Below are 12,204 nucleotides of genomic sequence, written 5' to 3' on the forward strand. Positions count from 1 at the left end.
GAAATAAATAATGCACGGATGACTAACAATCCATACCAGGTGCAAATGCATTGTGCATATGCCATTTGCTGTGACTGCAGCAAATATTCCCAACCCCCAGCAGCTGAAACAGCCAATCATACTGATCCTCCAGGAGCCGCGTAGAGTTTATGACAACCTACGCACTCAGGGGCTCTCCCCACTCCCGCACCCACTGTTGCTGTAAGGTCACACTTATCCAGACAGGGGTGGGGATTTTGAATGTGCTGGTGACAAAGACTTCAACTCTGTGTACTAATGGGTTAATGGGCCAGTGAACATGTGACCTTCATCTCATTAGCAGAATAGCCAGATTAGTTGGGTCAAACAATGCAAATTCAGTGCACAGGGTGTGGGAAAACATGCTGCATTGTTTAAAGGCTTCTGCAGGTAGAGGAGAGAAACACTGGCAGTGCCCCTCTCATGGCTGTGGGATCTTCAGTCGCAAGTTTGAATTCACCATAAATGCAACAATGTTACTGCCCTGTCAACATGGTAAGCCAAAATGTAGATTAATTATAGATATTACATGCTTTAGAAATAATGCACACTAATTTTTCAGCCAAGAGACCACTTATCCTTATGGTTATGCTGACACATACGCTAAAAAATGTGACAGCAACCACAGCTCAGTGTGATTACATTTGATGGTTATAATAGCTGGTTACAAAGGGGTGCACATTCTTTTATTCCTTGGATACCAATACTCTGACATATTTGGAAAGTTTTGTGAACAAGCTACTTTCATGTCCAAGAAATATATTCCCCAAAATGTATATTTTAAAGGAAAAGCATTAAGCAATTTTCTTTGCACCAGCAAGAACAAAACCGATGAATTTTGTCCAATCAATTTGTAAACTTGTTTACATTGGCACCATGACATGGTATCCCATCACATGGCATTTGCTTGCTAACTAACTGCATTTCTCTCTTTGGGTGTAATTTTTATCACACATCTGTCTGCTTCACTAGTGGCGAATATGAAATGGCATATTCCTATTTAGCAGAAAGGCATGGCGACTGATTTCCTTTGCATCAGTTTGGTGGTAGACAATATACCACTTCATCTGGGGAAAAGGACAAGTAAATACCAATACCCTATTCACCCACTGTAAACCCAAAAGTCTCAGCTGCTTTAGGTTAGCTTTCATCTTATTTGTCAAATGTATGTCCGTTTGTGGTGTTAGAAGTATTTTTGCTTGTCTTGCAACACAGAAGTAAACTGGAGGGATCCAGTAGTTTGCTTTGTTGGTATTTCCCCCTGTTGTTTTGTTATTTATTATTAATGTATCTGCCTGTTTTTTTTCTCTCACAGAGGGCATGGGAAAGCTAGAAATATAGCTTTTGTGACATGGTCTTACCTTTCAGTGCCACTCTGATGTTCCTAGCTGACACTCAGATGCTTTTCAAATGCCAACATTGTAGAATGGCTGTTGGTTAAGCATCTGACCTTAACCTCACAGCTCAGTTATACCATCACCCACTTGAACAGACATAGTTCCTCCTGGCTCTTCTCCATCCCTAGGATAAAGCAACACTATCAGAGAAACCCTATCCAGGCTCACATAGTCACATGCTCACATGGCTGCAACTGTGGCTTTGGGAAGGGAAGCCAGCCATGATGTCTGAAGATGATGTGAGCTCACGTGTGCAAACGGGTGGCTCGCAGATGCACCAACCCCAGGAGAAAGCAATTAAGAACGTATCAGAAAGAAGGACTTGAAGTCTTCAAAGAGTGCACATCAATGCGTGATGAGGACTGCAGCTGCAGTGAGTCTGGTGCACCGATGCCAGAGAACAGCATGGAAGGTACCGGGGCACATCCATTTCAACATGCAAAAACCACCAAGAAATCCGAACTCCAAAGGAGGCAAAGAAGAGGATGTTAATGTATTGAGGAATAATAGTATCTCTAAAGGTTATTTCTGTTCTGAGCTTGTGGTCCAGGAGGGAGGTCATTTCTAGCCATTTATCCATTTTTCCACCTTTGCTGGTTCATTTGAAACATTTGAAGTTTTATAAAGCACCTACTATGTGCCATATAATACCAAAGTTTCATTCAGTGAGTGTGTATGGAGCACTTATTATGTGCCAAGTATTCTTATGGGCTCTATGGAATAAGGATAAAAAGCCTGGTCCTTGGACCCTCAGAGATAGGAAAAAGCTGCAGTACATCCAATGAAACTGATTGATATTTTTGTTGAAGTGACAATCAACTGTCATTTGGGTGTTAGACTGGCACAAAATTATGACTTTATGACCCATTCCTCTCACAAAGAACTGTTATTCTACCTTATATTGTACCCCACACAGTGCTTATCCAGTACCAACCTTGGACTTTAAGCTAAGGATTGCATTATTCAAGGAGACCTTTGAAATCATCTCATCCCATCATCATCTCATCATTTTGCAGATGAAGAAACAGGTATACACTTAAGGTGGACTGTCAAAATCACCAAGTGCACATCTCAAAATGATCTTCATGGGAGTCCTTTGAAGGAGCTTTCTAATTCTGATAAAATCAATCCTGGTTTTGGAGGGTTCTTTGTACTAAGAGGAAAGACAGAGGAGAGTTTTCAGTTATTTTACCTGGTCATGACAAAGGATACTGGTAGGATTACTATGGGGAAGATTATTTCAATTTATCATAGAATTTTAAAAAATTATTCAATCATTTTCTGGCAATTGCACTTTATTTCACCCTCATAAAAATCATTTTATCCAAAGGAAAACAAAACAAACAAAATGTGAAGAAAATAATCCATGGAAAGTTTGCAGTATGATATTTTCCCACTGACGGTTAGACCATCTATCACTAAGAAAGTGCCCCTTCTCTCAGTGGTTTCGCGTGTCATCACCAGCTAACTTGGACAGGGCGAGAAGGGAGCTCTGTACAGATTGTGCAAACAGCTATTGAAAGAATGGTACAGTGAAGATGTTTTGCAACTTACATGCCTCCATGGATTCTAAGCTTGTCCAATAGAACTGTGCCACTGACATGTAAAGATAAAAGAGTGTGTTGACAAATAACCCAGGACTTGAACTGTCTGGGAGCCAGTGGTCTCAGCACCACATTTCTCATTCTTTCCATCCTTGCTTAAAAGCCTTTTGAAAACCTGAAGGTTAAAGGCTGGTGTGGTGCATTATCTTCACTTGGTCACTTTCTCGTTCACATCTGCTGCTGCAGGCCTCATGAAAATGGCAACTCAGGGCAGCCTTGGCAAAATATGAGTGGGGGGGTTGGTGAGAAAAGGTCCCCCCATGCTGACTTCCCAGCTCTACGTGGGGACCTCAGACTCTGAAATCAAGCAGATCTGGGACTGAAATCTCAGCTCTGTCACCTTCAAGATGAGTGACTTTGAGCAAATTACTGACACTTCCTGAGACTATAGTTTGTTTGTCTGTAAAACTAGGATATAGAGCCACCAAGATAGTCATGAATACAAATTAGCTAATAAATCTAAAGCACTTCAGTTCAATTTTGGCACATTCAAAGCTTGATAAAGGCTAGTGATGTGGAGGAGAAGGAAGAGGAGGAAGAGGAGGGGGTGGGTGTGGGGTAAGGGCAGGGAGAAGAAGAGGAAGCCCCAGAGCATCTCGCTAGATCTGGTACCGAGAGCCCTGATCTTAGAAATTGGTGCTGCACTCCACCCCCAATGCCATCCCGTTTTAGCGGAAGGGAAACAGAAAGGAGATGGGGCCTTCAGGTTGAAGAGTCAATTGAGTAGTGCCTCAGGGGAGCTCCCTGAAGCCTTGCTTATTTCTTGGGTATACTAAAATTTTTGGTCTTATCCAAGTTGAGGTAGGATAAAGAGGGTACGGACAAGTCAGTGACATTGCTTCCCCCATTCACCCTGAGATTTGATCCCCTGCCATTTGTACGTCAGACAGCAAAACTTCTAGATCTCAGAGGGGAAAAAATATCTGCACTTGTGGGTCAAGCCTGGGATTAGTCTTTGGTTTCCAGCCCACCCACCCCTCCCAAAGAATTGTCCAGCAAAGCAGCAATGTGGTGACAAATGGACCAGAAGTGCTGCTTCTAAGTGCCGCTGTGCACTATCTGCCCTGGAAAAAGGTTAAACCTCCTGGAAAACCACCCCGTCATCCCTCCAGAGTTGAGCCTCTCCAGCCTCATGCTATCACTTCCTTACATGCACCTTGAGTTCCAGCCCAATCAAACTTCTTGAAACATGTCAAAATGTTCTCCCTACCCAAGAGCTTGGCATATGCAATCCCCTATAGGCATACCTTCACCCTTGAGATGCCTGGGGAGCTCCCTCCTCCATTTAGCCTTCCAGCCTTCCAGCCACTCCTGGAAACTCAACCCCTTCATTGCATGCCAAAAACTCTTGGAATATACTTCTACCAGAGAAAATACTCTATTAATGTATTTATTTGTGAGTCATCTGTCTCTTCCCTCTTGCCTTTGGGCTACATGGAGCTCTACACTGAGTGGCCAGTTTATTATGATCTCTGAACGCATAATAATCTGGCCACTCAGTGTATATCCTATATAATAAAAGGCTAATATGCAAATTGTCCCCTCGACCAGGAGTTCGACCAGTAGGCAGGCCGGCCAACTGCCGATGTCCCCTCCCCCTGGCCAGGTTGGCCAGACCCCTCCTATGCCCGAATTCATGCACTAGGCCTCTAATATATATATTAGAGATCATAATAATCTGGCCACTCAGTGTATACTCCTGTGTATCAGCCCAATGAAGTTGGCATCCACTGAGATTTCATCATGAGCTGATAATAAGCTGTTTATATATGTTACCTCAGTTAATGCTCACCTATGAAGTAGGTCCTACTGTCATTTCTAATTTTAAAATCTTTATTGAGCCCTTATTTGCCAAGCCTGATTCTGAGAATAGTGAAGAAGACATACAGTTTGATGAGAGAAGGGACTGTCTGTCTTCTTTACTCTTCTTAGAATCAGGCTTGAGAAATAAAAATTAAATATCAAAAGACTGGTGTGTAACTGTCATGAAGATAAGAGAGGGCAACATAATACAAAGTGACTAAAAGTCTGCTTTAGATTGGATGGTTAGCGAATGCATCCCTGAGGAAGTAACATTTAGATACTTGAACAGTAAGCGTCTGCCTCGCCAAGATCTAGGGGAAGAGCATCCTAGGTAGAGGGAACTGCAAATGCAAAGACCTTGAAATAAGAATGAACCTGACCTGTCTGAGGAATGGAAAGAAGTGCAGGGTAACTGTTGACCTAGGAGGTGGGAAGCCTGAACTAGGTTATGTAGAGTCTTGTGAAACAGATAAAGAATTTGGAAAGATGTTGTTTAATTTTAATCTGGAGAGAAACATGCTGTAATTTCAAGTTCTTAAACCATTGTTTTAGCTTCTGGTATGAAAAGGAATTCAGAGGAACAAATGTGGAAGAAGAGATAGTATGAAGCAGAGCTGACCACATAGTCATATAGTGATGAGGGCCCTAGATACCTTAGACTAAAGTGATAGTGACTAATTTAGACAACCATTTATGAGGTGCTTGATATGTGCTAAGCACTGCTCTAACTACAGTATAGTTATAACGTTGTTTATTTCTCACCACAGCCACATGACATGGGGCCTATGTTGATGCCCACTCACAGATGAAGAAGCTGAAATAAGGAGGTTAATAATATAACCAAGGCCACATGAGGATGTGATGGTGTTGGGATTTGGACCAAAGCAAAGTCTTCCCTACATTGTACTGCAGTTAGTAAACTAGAAGGACAAAAAAAATGGTTTAATTATTAATAATGGCAAGATTAAGGGTATGAATCAAGGGCTAGGAGAAATACTCATCGAGGATAGGTAGATGACAATAGATAGATAAATAATAACGAGCATACATTTCCCAAATGCCTGCTATAAACCAGACCCTGTTACACTTTGTACATATTATCTCATTTAACCATTATTATAGCCATGCAAATTGGGGATATTAACCACTTCTTATAGATGAGAAAGATAAGACAGAAAGATAAGTAACCCACCCAAAGCCTGCATGTTCACTGTCAGAATTAAATGGAGGGTATTATGCTAAGAGAAATAAGCGAGTCAGAGAAAGACAAGTATCACATGATCTCACTTATATGTGGAATCTAATGAACAAAATAAACCAGCGAACAAAGCAGGTCCCAGGCATGGAAGCATGATACAGACTGATGGATCTCAGAGGGAAAAGGAGAAGGGGAGGAAGGCAGAGAATAACCAAAGAATTTATATGCATACATAACTAATCCAAGGACACAGATAGTAGTGTGGTGAAGACCTGGAGTGGGAACTGGATAGGGGGGGGGTGGATATGGGGGAAAATAAAGGACATCTGTAATACTCTCAACAATAAAAAAATGAGATAATATGTGCAAAGTCCCCAGCAAATAATAGATTTCCAATTAATAGGCTTCTTAGTTCAATTATTCGAGAAATATAAAGTGCTTATTGTATACCTTTGATCATTCTGGTCTTTTCCTTAAACACTGTTTCTACAACTTAACAATTAATAAAAAGAGTCATTATTTCATAGCCTCTTTACTAACAAATCATTCTCAAAATATATATCTCATTTAATTCTTACTAGAACTCCAAAATGTAGTCTACATTTTTAAACTGGAAAAATTAAAGCACAGAGAAATAGAATGATTTGGCCAGTGATACTCAGATGGTAAAGCTGATACTCAGCTTTAAATAAGCTTGGATTTTTAAAGTTTCTATTTATACTTCTAGTCCAAGGTGTGTTTTCTTTATTTCACCAGCACTGCCTGCCCTTTGTTTGCCTTGCAAGGTTCCACTGGTTCTGTTGTTCAAAGCCTTGTGAAAATCTTACTTCTTGACGTAGCCTTCTTAGATTGCCACCAAAAACTCTAATCTCATTTCTTTTTACTCCCCTTGCACTTTTCTTGGACCTAGTGATTACTTGCGTCAACATCTCTCTCTCTCTCTCTCTCTCTCTCTCTCTCTCTCTCTCTCTCTCTCTCTCTCTGCTAAAGCTTATGTGCCTGAAGGAGCAGGATTATCCTTATTCATCTTTTAAACTTCTACAGTTCCTAACACAGTGCCTGATTCATCAGAGGCGCTCAGTAAATATTGTTAGAATTCCTGTAAGCCCCCCTCCGCACCCCAAAAGTCTCTGATGTTGGAAGGCAGATGTAACTCAGGGAATTTATGAGGAAATACCATTGTAGTTTAAATTATCATTTAACAAACTGCACAATGGCCATGGAAAAGTTAATGACATACAGCAGTTCCCTTTTATCCAATCCAGTCTGTCTTTACTAATAGTTGCATTATAACTAATCATCCATTGCAAGTGAATATTACAATATATAGAGATAAACTTATGGAGAGCTTCATCATCTGAGCTAGCTATATAATGGGTAAGAAGGTGGAATCAGGCTTCCTGGTTTAAATCCCAATGCTGTTGCAGGTTCTGTGATCTTGGACAAGTTACTTGGTTACTCTATGCCTCACTTTAAAATAGGGATAATATTACTATCTCCACTATCAGGAAGTAAGAAGTAAATTAGATAATCCCTATGAAGTACCTGGTTTATTTGGTAATAGTCACTTTACACTATTAAGGCTTAGACATAAATGTCACCATCTGAAGCAGTTTAGCTAATATGAATATGCAATGTCATTGGAAGTTCTGGGAAACCTTTGGAAGTTATTTTAAAGAAAGAAAAACTACAGCTGCTCACACAACAGTTAACACCAACCATGCAGCATGTCTGGTTTGGTTTTAGGGAAGCACAGTTGAACGTCTTCAAATTTCTAGGCTGAATACCATATGACAGCAGCACAAACACTCCATGCACAGTGTCTCCCATAGAGAAGGGAGTTCTCCTTGTGTTGTAGGCATTGGATTTCTTCTGCTGAGCCTGTCTGCATCCTCGTGTGGCACAGAGAAGAGTTCAGTGATGTTACAGGCCAACGTTTGCAAGGAAATGTTTATAAAGACATATTTCTCTCAGGTGTCTGTTTCAGCTTTATTATAATGAAAAGCCAAAGCCACTTAAACTCTGACACCAGTGTCAGTCATTCCAGAAAGTATTTGTGCTGAATACTCTCTCTTGATTTCTATACTCATTTAACTAAAGGAATAATCTCAATCCTGTGGAATGTTTATCCAGAAACAGAGTGGGAATACGACACAACATAACATTAGTAGTTCCTAATAAGGCAGGAAGTTGGAAGTTTTATTTATAAAATATCTAATTTTATGGATAAAAGAGTTTAAAATTAATTCTGAGAACCACAGAATAAGCTCTAGCTGGGCAATAGGCAGCAGATACTCGATATCTGATGTCTTTATCAGGTCACGAACAGGGCCTGGAGTTTCCCCAGTGGTGCTTCAGTGAAAACTAAAAGTGCATCTCAAACTTGCCCAAAGGTGTGATGTGGCTTCGGGAGGAATGTTGATAGCCGGCTGTCTTGAAAGCAATAATTGGACACTTCATTGTACCAGCTTTTATTAAAAACTCATTTTTTATAGAGGGGAAATTGAACCTTGAACTTTAGGATTTAATGGGAAATATATCCAGTGAAATAACACATCAGTGTTGTCATTTGAGGGTCATCTAATCTGAGCAGGGGAAAACTTTTCTAAAAGTTATATTTCCCTTTTATAACTCTTACTAATTAAAGAAACCTGAAAATATTTAATAAATTCTGTTATAGAATCATTTTCCACAACATAGTCTAATGACTTATTTTATGAGAATATAGTAAGAAAGCTATTAAAGAGGAATCTACTTTTGAGTTTATATATTATTTAAAATATCATTTAATTGACTAAAAAACATAAACTGAAATTATAAACGGCACTCGCTCTAATATATTCTTACAAAAAGAAACAAGTTTTCCAACTTGATGAGAATTAGAGCACACCTTTTAAAAAATATTTCACGAATCAGGTGATGATAAATAACTGAAGCACGTTTGAAAAATAAGAAAAAGCCTTCAGGAAGGTCTGTACTTTATTATTCCATTCTCCCAGGAGAGCCACAACTTTTTATGGGTCATCTGGGGCCTGAACCCAAAACAAACATGAAGACACTAAATTACCCCAGCAGATACTCGGTGTCTGATGTCTTTATCAGATTTGCCAAGTGTCAAGGAAAGAAATACAAAGTCACTTGAACATCAAGGAATCAGTCCTCTCAATGTGCCACTTTTCCATTAAAACATTTTTATTAATAACCAAACATCATTTTCTAGCTAATTATCCCAGGGGCGGAGAGCATTTACAGGTGGTTCAGGCAAAAGCTGAATGCCACTTAAGAAGACATCAGAGGAACTGTTGACATGTGACTAACTGGTGGTTAAACAAAATGTCCTTTGACATTCTTTTCTTTAAAATTAAGATTGCATTTTAATTGATCTATTTGCATTATAGCTATACCTCTTGGCATCATTATTTAGCAGTTTCTCTAGAGATTAAAGTACAAATCCCCAACTTCTCCCTGTCAATTAGAGCTAATGTTGGACCACTTTTCATGGACTGCAAGAGCCTCATGACCATGCAGTTCCATCTGGTTGTCATATGTATTATATCTACATGTGTTGTAAGCCCACGATGTTACAATTTTTGCTTTAAATCAAGGGTTGGCAATTTTTTTCTATGAAGGGCCAGATCATAAATATTTTAGGCTCTGGGGTCATACAATTTATGTCACAACTACTCAGTTATGCTGTTGTATCACAGAAGCAGCCCTAGATGATATGCAGAGAAATGGGCATGAATATGCTCCAAAAATACTTTATTTACAAAATAGGCAGTGGGTTGAATCGGCCTGAGGGCTGTACTTTCCCACCCCCACTTTAGACAGTAGTATATATTTTAACAAATTAATAAAAAATGGGCTTTTATATTTACCCACATATTTATTATCTCTAAAGCTATTCCTTCCTTCCTGCAGATGTGCGCTTCCATCTGGTATCATTTCCCTTCAGCCTGAAGACTGTTTTTTAGTATAGGTCAGCTGAGGGTGGAGTCTTTTATCTTAAGATGTCTTTATTTCACCTTCATTCTTAAAAAATGTTTTCACCGGACATAAAATTCTACTTTGATAGTTGTGTGTGTGTGTGTGTGTGTGTGTGTGTGTGTGTGTGTGTGTGTGTGTTTCCTTTTGGCACCTTAAAGATGTTTCACTGTCTTCTGGCCTCTGTGGTTTCTGTTTATTTCAGCAGTTATTTGAATCATTGTTTCTCTGGTCTATCCTTAATATTAGATTAGCCTAGCTACGCTTAGTGCCATATTTGATCCTTAAATTGTAGGTAAATTGAGGGCACCTCCAAAAGCTTCTTTCGGGCACACGTAGGAGTTCAGTATACAGTGATAAATGAAACTCAGATTGGGATCTGGGAATCAGCTATGAAATGGATTCACATCATCACTGAAAACAATCAGCTGGGCCTTGGATCTGGCGTAGAGGCCCACTGAAACCCCTGAGAATGCAGATGTGGAGGTTAGAGGTGCTGGGGATGTGTTGCTTTCCCTAAACTACACTAAGCAAGTGTGATTTCCAGTGGCAGAGTTGAGCCTGATCCTTCTGCCTCCTGCTCTTGCCCCATCAAGACAGACACCCTCAGAAGAAGCCTCAGAAGAGGTTTAATAGCCTTAACCATTGTGCTGTGGCTGTGAAGCCCCAAGCGCACCTCACACGTTGGGAATACACCAAGTTCTCTGCCCTTCACTTTCTTGTTACAAGAGGTGAGCTCTGTGTACCATTTGCTTTGTTGACCTCAGCCAGGGCCACATTGCAGTACACACAACCTGTTCAGCTCAATAAATCACCCTAAATCCCATCCACTTTCTTTTGTAATTTTATTTTATTTTTTTATTGTTTAGAGTGTTAGGTGTCTCCCATTTTCCTCCTTTGCCCCCTTCCACTGGGCTCTTGCCCCACCCCAGGCCTTTACCTCACTATTGTCTATACCATGGGATATACATATATGTTCTTCGGTTAATCTCTTCCCACTCCCACCCCCACTTCTTTCCCTCTAAGTTCTGCTGGTCTGTTCCATGCTTCCATGTCTCTAGACCTATTTTGTTCATTAGGTTTTTTTATTCATTAGATTCTACATAAGTGAGATCATGTGATATTTATATTTCTCTTACTGACTTATTTTACTTAGCATAATAATCTCCGTCCATCCATGCTGTCTCTAAGGGTAAGAGAACCTTCATTTTTATAAGTGTATAATATTCCATTGTGTAAATGTACCACCGCTTTTTTATCCACTCATCTACTGAGGGGCACTTGGACTGTTTCCAGATCTAGATCTATTGTAAATAAAATAAAGAACCAATACAACTCAATAAAAGGAAGACAAACAATCCAATTGAAAAATGGGCAAAGAACCTGAATAGACACTTCTCCAAAGGGAACATACACATGGCCAATAGACATATGAAAAAAATGTTCAATGTCACTAATCATCAGAGAAATGCAAATTAAAACCACAATGAAGTATCACCTCACACGTCCCGGAATGACTACCATCAATAAATCAACAAACAAGTGCTGGTGAAGATGAGAAAAGGGAACCCTAGTGCACTGCTGGTGGGAGTGCAGACTGGTGCAGCCACTGTGGAGAACAGTATGGAGTTTCCTCAAAAAATTAAAATGTAACTGCCTTTTGACTCAGCAATCCCACTTCTGAATCCCAAAACACCAATCAAAAATAATATATGTACCCCCACCCACTTTCTGAAATGCATTTTATCAGTAGACTGGCCCCCATGAGAACCTACAATCAGATCAAGTTCAAATTACTTAGAACACTTTTGGGGAAAAATGACAGAAACCCAAACTAAACTGGTTTCAATGGGCATAAAAAGGAATTTATTGTCTCATGGAAAATCCTTAAAGTTCCAAAGTTAGAGCTCCTATTTGATCTGGTTGAATTCTGGGTCCCAAAGATACCCTAGAGACCCATCTTCTCATTCTTGGTCTCACTCCCTCACTCTACATTCCTCCCTGCCAGCTTCATTCTAAACTAGCCTCTCCTAATCCATAGTGTCTGATTCTTTTTTCTGCCTTAGGATACCTTAAAAAGCCTTGAATTGGCCACCCTTACAGTAACCACCTCACCTCCCCTGCTGTGAAATTTCTGATCTTTTGCTCACTTTGCTTCTAATTCTTGTCACACAGGCATGTGCTGACTTTACTGCCCACC

This window comes from Eptesicus fuscus, chromosome 12, assembly GCF_027574615.1.
Source record: "Eptesicus fuscus isolate TK198812 chromosome 12, DD_ASM_mEF_20220401, whole genome shotgun sequence".
Taxonomy (NCBI): Eukaryota; Metazoa; Chordata; class Mammalia; order Chiroptera; family Vespertilionidae; genus Eptesicus; species Eptesicus fuscus.